Raw genomic sequence first — 7,893 nt, forward strand, 5'->3', positions numbered from 1 at the left:
CAGTCGATGAGAAAAGCCAGAATTTAATATTAAATAAAAGATTCCAGTAGAAGAATTATAATAATACACTTTGATGATCATAATCCTAATTTTGGTACAGCCGAGTGTAAAAACATACCGGCCGAATTGAAAATAAACTTTAACCGAAGTTTCATCGATCTGCTTAAATATATGTTTTTATCAATCAGTCCAGCTATTCATTCCAAACGCGCAAAAACAAAAACGTTGCAATTTTGTATAAATATACATATTATCGTACATACAAGTGTATTTATTTGCATACTTTTACGTAATGTCAACAAAAGATTAACGTTAAGCATTGATTTCGCAAATATCTATAGGTACAAAGATAAGCTATCTTTGACTGATAATGTCACAATGCATAAAAGTATGCAGAAAACTCATTCCTATAAATGAAATTCTTTTCCTCAATTATTTAACCATTTACCTAAGTAATTCCGTTAAAAGTATTAGTACAAATTAAGTTATTTTTGGGAATTCGGGTACAGTGTGTGTAAATAGGAAAGTCTCTCAAATCTTATAAAGATTCATTACTGTGACAGATATGTATAGCAATGGACCATTTTTGTATTCAGTCAGAGTGGTCCTTCGGTACATGTTCCTCTTTTATCCAATTTTCTCCCGATAAACAAATCGAAGTGAAATGAAGAATATTGTATATTGGACCAGATTACCACCAGCCTCGGTGGCGCAGTAGGCAGCGCGTAAGTCTCATAATCTTAAGGTCGTGAGTTCGATCCTCACCCGGGGCATATCTTTTGTTATGTCTGATGAAATTATAGGAAAATATAAAAAAGTGGGCAAAATGAATTCGGAACTACGTTTTGTATGTGATATTAAGTACGCAAAAATACAAGCACCTAATACATGCTATGTAGGTATTAGGTACATTCTATCTGGGTGGGTTTAGAGTAAACAAACAAAAAAACAATACACTTACAACATGAATTGTTTTTGTCATAGATATTGTGCATTATCCAATTCTTTTTATGTAAATATACGTAGAGCTCTCTTACATATTGTCCTTTATTAAAAAAATAATAGGTAAATATTAAAGGAGCATTCATTTATTTGGTTTAATAGAACACCCTTTAGAATATAAAATTGAAAAAAAAAAACTTAGCATCAAACATAATTATACCTACTATCAGACTTATTTAAAATCTCCAAAAATCAATCTACATATTTTCCCCTACCGATTTCGGAACCCAAAGCTTAACCCTGTAAATAACGACCGTCATTTCTTTTCGTTACACATAAAACAATAAAATGGTATCAATTCTCATGAGAATCAATTTCAATCTGTTTCTCAATACATTTCATTTGGCAACAATTTGCGTAGTCACTGGAATTCCGTAATAAAATCTAGCGTTATATGTTTTTGGGGACTTTTTTTTTTCGTCTTTGGAGTGTTAAAGTATTGTGTATTGGTATCTTGTTAGTAGAGACAGTAATAATATTTAAATGGGAATTGATTACTTAAGTTAAAAGAAAGCTATAAAAATATTTAATGCTCTTAAAAGATTTGTTTTAGTAGTCTATTAAGAAATGAACACTTCAAATGTAATCTCCACAATCATGAATAGTCCGTAAAATATATATTGGCCCAGTGGTTAAAACACTTGTTTCTTAAACGCTGGTATGCAAGCATGCGCGAATGTAACTCTTCTAAGTGAAATGTGTGCACCTCCTCATCTAAAACCAATTACCAAGCTAAGGTGCAACCATGAGATGTAAAAAGGTGATTACTTTTAAGCTTAAAAATCATACCACTCGGGGTAGATTACAAGACCTTTTCGAGCTAAATACTTTCGAACAATCCCCTAATGTGCCCAATAATATATCCCCGATATATCCAGCAACCCTCTTGTTTGTCATATGCATTGATATACAAAACTCGTCATATACTCGTATGTAGCGCACAGAATCCCCCCAAAATAAACATAACAATACATTTTTATTACTAAAACTGATCACGGATCTCCGTTACACATCCATCCGACACAATAATTCAGGATTTGTTACACCATTGCACGATTTCAACTGTACCTCAATAAGGGTGCGTCTACACGGTGCTAAGCTTGCGCATATTGAGGCACATGCGCAGGTTACATGCATTTTAAAAACATGTGCGGATTCCGAGTTTTATAAGCGCTCGATATGTATTTTTAACTCGATTGAAATAAGAAGTCGTATGCTACATTACATGATTTAGATATTACACCTTCATTCATTTTGCCGGACAATAATCTTTATGTTTTCGCAAGTGAGTGAGATTGTAATATGACCGAGTACCGATGACAGTCCTTAGTAAATAAACAATTATTCTAAGATTAGCGCTACATGATTCAGTGGTAGGTATAATAATTTTCGCATCGAGAAAGTTGACTTGCAAAACTCGCACTAGGCACTCTGTTGGGTACGCGGATCACTTGCGCATGTTAACTTGCTCCAGCCACATGCACCGTGTAGACGCACCCTAACATTGTACAAAGATATATGGCGATGGACTCTCTCCATCGATAGCGATGGTCGTAAAAATTGAAATAAAATATTTTATTCTTTATCTACTTTGATTTTAAAATACATTTCAAACTAGATTTATAAGGATCTAACATTGGATTAGAAGTGAACTGCAGATTATTATTTATGTAAATTGGTATTAAAAATAAAATTTTTTGCTTCTATCCTAAAATAATTTCAATGTTGGAAAGCTACACTATGACCACGTGTATTTATTAGGAGAAGTAAGGATGAATCGGCGAGAAATAGGTATATAAGTAATTTTATTAAAATCGATTAGAAAGTTCCAGTCTAAAATCTTGAAATATTTTTTCAAACTTTCGGACTTAGGATACTCAATGAATTAATATATTGGGAATAAAGATATGTAAATTATATAGTGGGTATTCAAGACGTTGGTATATAAGAAGATGCGGTCACAAAATAATGTCTGCGTGTTTAGAGTTTTAGACGTATTTAATCCAAATATTCCACCTCTAAATCTATAGCGTTTGATCTAAACACATTCTAATACAAAGGCCCTTAATAACAATTCACCACGTTTTAAACAAACAAACAAACATCATATTTCGAACGTCAGGAACTCTGTCCCACTATTCCACGAAACGCGGAAATGAGTGCGTCGCGCGCCGTTTAGAACCCAACGCACTTACATACAGGTACCGATCACAGGTTCCAATGTACAGGTATTTACAGTACGGTACGGTAAATGCTGGCAACATTTGCAATGAGCTGGGCTAAATAGCAATCAGTAGAACGTTCTGATAGTTACCTGAATTAGGAGTTTTCAATTAACGGTAGCGGAATTCTCAAATACGATTTAGAAATAAAACTGTCGTGAAACTATTTTTTGAACTCGTTTGCAAAAAAGAGATGTTATAGTGTGTGTTTATGTCTGTAACACTGTATCTCTCCAACGGATGAACCTATTTGCCTTTTTTTTGAAGAAAGCTGGAATTCGCTATTATGACAAACGTGTGTGGATGTTTGCTACAATCTCACGCAAAAACGACTAGTCTAATTTTGACGAAACTCAGCATTAGATGCAAAAAATACCAATTTACTACAATTATATACAGTTTATTTTTATCCAAGTGTAGGAAGTGGTTCCCTCCCTCCGCATTTAAGTGCAACCACAAGTAACAACTGGTAAAGCAATATAATTATAGGTTTGTCAATATGTTGGCGAGGTGTCAGTGTGTTAGCATCAACACGATTACGTACGTAAGACGCGGTAAAGCGAGCTCGCCAATATTTGCCGTAGCACCTACTGAAAGTCAAACATACTGTTTATTGGATATATACTGCAGTATCAGGCATTTCTTGGATGTAATAAACTTCATGTTATCATTTAAAAGCAGCTGTTAGTGTTCGTTTTATAAGGCCTCAGCCATCTTTTTTTGTTCTTTCAATTTAATCTGAAAGCATCATAATTTATCTAATCTAATATTATGTTCGCGTACCACATTAAAATCAGTGGAGCCATTTTTCGGTAAAGAAAATCTAGCCCATTACATAGACTTTCATTCACATAGCGGGTATGTTTAATCTCACGAAAGCCGTTGAACTATACTTGTCTGTGTAAATACACAAACACAATTGTCTTTGTATCTATGAGTAAGCATGGGAGCGTTCAGTAGTGGTCAAGTCGCCGAATCATACAAAAACAATATGCATGTGTGCATTTACACATACATGTACCTACGGCTTACCCGCTCTTGTGAGATGAAGCTGACTATAGAAGGATTTTAATCATAGGGATGAAGGTTGTAAGTACTCTATAAAATACATCATTACCATAAAACCTACTTTCAACTCTTCCAATATGCATAAAATCGATTCATACTATATTCAGTTAGCTCAAACTACCGTCAGCTATTCCAAAGATAAATCCGACTCCAGTTTTCAAAGTAGAAAAGTTTTCATATAAAATATGCAGGCAACTCAAATTGCTTAGTGTAATTGGTATCGTTGCAGAACTTCGATCGTTTAACCAACCGGAGCCGGCAATGAGCTTAAATCTCTATATGAAAAAGTTTGTCAATTTACGAGCAAGGCGAGGCTACGCAATAAATAGTGATAGCTCACTCATGCATTTTCGATCACATCGTCACGCACGTTTATACCTACAGTACAAAACTTATAAACACGAGTACATGACGACAAAAACTTGACGCACTCATATGCCTTATATAATATACTAAAACACATATGCCTTATATACTTATACTAATACATATTGTATGTAAATGTTATCAAATAAAATTATTTATACGATCTCGTACGAAACCTTGCAAAGATGAATTGGTCGAATCATCTAAATCGGGAAGAGTTACACATATCACATCTGTCAGATTCGATTCCTTCGCCGCGGTCGATGCGAGGGAAAGTCACGGCAATACGAGACGCCATATCCAGTTGGTTATATTATCTAGGTTTGAGAAACCAATTATACGTACTTATATTGTTTTGTTTATCTTGAATACGTCTTCGATGCGAAATGGCTTTGCCAATCATTGGCCTTGTTGTGTTTGGTTTGGTAATTTATTTCTCTTTTGTTTTGAAAATTTGATTTCAATTGTTTTTGGATTTTTGGTGATTCTGTAGTTGATTGCAGATATCAATGTCGTGATTTTATGACACTAATAAAATGTTTTATATTGTTAAAAAAAATATTAGATGCCGTTGATAGAATCTAGATCATGTTTTAGGCTGGCCTTCTAACTTCTGCTTAGTAGGAGCCATTATTATCATCTATCTACAGTATCTACACATAACCCATTATTTTTGATTACTGAATCCCCCTTACAATTATCATCCATATATTTTTTTATTTGCCTCGATCCATCCGTTGTCTATCGACTCCATCCGTCCATCTACGTTGTTTATTAGCCAGAACTATGAACATTATTTTTTAATTAAATTAAATCAATATTTAAGTCACTAAAAACCTCTTCTAAATTGACCTTAACTTACTTAGACCCGTCGAATAAAGCATAAAGTCCCAGAATCTCGGCCGAAACGGCTAAGGTTTAAAGGGGCGATCCATCACACTGATTTAAAGACCTATCCCTACTGACGGGACCAGATTCAGTTTCAGAGAGGTTTTATGTTATTTCATTCCCGTTGAGTCGTAAGAAGCTATGTAACCTACAGACATAGATAGTTTTCGATCTTCTTTTTTTTTCTTGTGTTCATTATTTGAATTCGGTGTTTCACGTTGGAAGTCACTACAGAGATATCAAGTATGATATGACCGTTTTTTTGTGCTGTTGACCTGTCGATCGATACAAAAAATGTTATGTACTCTTCAAAATTGATAGCTGTTAGCTGCACAAAAGATTCGGTACCCCTGTATCTGTTGTTTCATAATCTTCCGAACCTTTTTCCTAACTATATTTGGGTCGGCTTTCAGTCTAACCGGATGTAGCTGAGTACCAGTGCTTTACAAGAAGCGACTGCCTATCTGACCTCCTCAACCCAGTTACACGGGCAACCCAATAGCCCTTGGTTAGACCCCCTGTATCTGTTAAAATCCTTTATAATATTAATTTATAATTTAAATAAAATTCTCTAGAACTTTTCCATTCATTATTTTCTCAATTCTCTTGGCTTATTAGCCCTACAGAAAATAATTGAGACACTTCTCAAAATTGAGTATTACACCCACCATACTGAATAATGGGCCTTATTCTGAAATATTGGGACACCGAAAACCAAAATTTTGAAGGGTTAAACCTAATAGACCAATAACAAGAACCCACGGAGCAAGGAAAGATAAACAGAGATGCCATAAGGTAGGTCAGGCGCCTTCTTGTAGGTCAAACACAATCAGTAGTCGTGATAAAAAAGTTTTGCTACAAGTGAACTAACGAAGCGTTCAGACTATTTGACACGTCTGCCGAAGATTTTTGGTATCACAAAAAAATGGGCGAGTTCCAAAGACGGCGTTTGAAGGCAGAGCCAGTAATGTTTCTCGTCCTCCAAACCACCGTGGCGCTACTTTCTTATGGCGGTGTATCACTCAGATCTTTGCCTGCGCAACAAATCAGTGCATACCCAAGTCTGAGCCAATGAAAAGTCTGCATAAAAATCTTGTCATCACATTTTCATTTGCCACTTTACAGACTTTACATTTGCCCTTTAGATTTTTATTCGGACTTTAAGTTCGCATAGATATTTGTACAAACTTTAAGTCTGTATCATGTGGACCCATCATTAAGAGACTATACGTTATGACATCTCTGCTTGCCATTTTGTTCTCCATGCAAGAACCCAACAATTGCTCACAATTCCTCGAATATTTAACTAGCAAAACAAACAAAGCTGAGTAATTAATTTTGATGTTATTATTTCGGAGGCTGTTATTGATGATTCTGTTTATTTTAAGTAAACAAGTCTACTTGGAATATGAACTGTGAATATATTGTTGTACTTAGTATACATAATATATTGTATTGTGGTTACATTATTTAGGCACACATAGAATATTTTTTTCCCTTATTAACAGTAGTTTTAAAAATAATTATTTAATTTGAATAAATTATTGTCATATATTTAGAAGAAAATTATCTTTCAATTTATTTTCTACTGGCTACTGCCCGCGACTTCATCTACATGGGCGTTGGTAATATATCATATTTTAATGTATGTAGATACATTATGTACATTATATCTTTAAATAATTATATACATACATAAAAATATTCTTTCGTTTTTTTTTATTAATTACACAAAACAAACACAAGATAACAAATCTGACAAAGGTCGACTTTATTTATTGTACAAACTCGCGAAACAATGAAGTTCTTCACAATTAAGCTGAAGAGTATCATTAATTAACTTCGTTGGACTTGTCTCGTTGATAAGTGTCGACTCACGATGTTCCAGATCGATTTGGAGAATATTGCCTGAGATTCTTTGAAGGTCAACTGTTCAAGGTTATACTGGTGATACAGGGATGAATGTGGTCTGTTTTGGTATAAATATACTAGGCACTAATATTTTAAATGCTTTAGATTGTATGGAGTTATAATGTTTGTAACTGTTTTACGTCAAAAATACTGTTTTTTGTTGTTTGTAGTTGTAATATCTATACATAAATCAAATAGGTAATATATTAGGCTTCTCCATGTGCGGGAATTATTGTTAAGGTTTAGGTTCTTTTGCAACCATGTGTAAGGGAAAATAAAACTTTTTACATGGCCCTAGAAGTTGGTAGAAAATAAACTTAGTAAACAGACCTCCAGACACTGAGCCATGTAGTATAGGTAAAGGGCCTTACTACAAAAACTTTAAACCCTGTTTTACACTTGTCTAATAAAATTTTGGCTGCAAAATGAACCATAT

General features: G+C 34.2%; 1 non-coding gene across 1 annotated transcript; it reads left to right on the forward strand.

The window, feature by feature from the left end:
- The first annotated feature begins 700 nt into the window (after positions 1 to 700).
- Trnam-cau (transfer RNA methionine (anticodon CAU)) lies at positions 701 to 773 on the forward strand. Its single transcript has one exon. It is a non-coding gene; the product is annotated as a tRNA-Met (tRNA).
- The last annotated feature ends 7,120 nt before the right edge of the window (positions 774 to 7,893 follow it).

The sequence above is a fragment of the Helicoverpa armigera genome, chromosome 24 (genome assembly GCF_030705265.1).
Source record: "Helicoverpa armigera isolate CAAS_96S chromosome 24, ASM3070526v1, whole genome shotgun sequence".
NCBI classification, from domain to species: Eukaryota; Metazoa; Arthropoda; class Insecta; order Lepidoptera; family Noctuidae; genus Helicoverpa; species Helicoverpa armigera.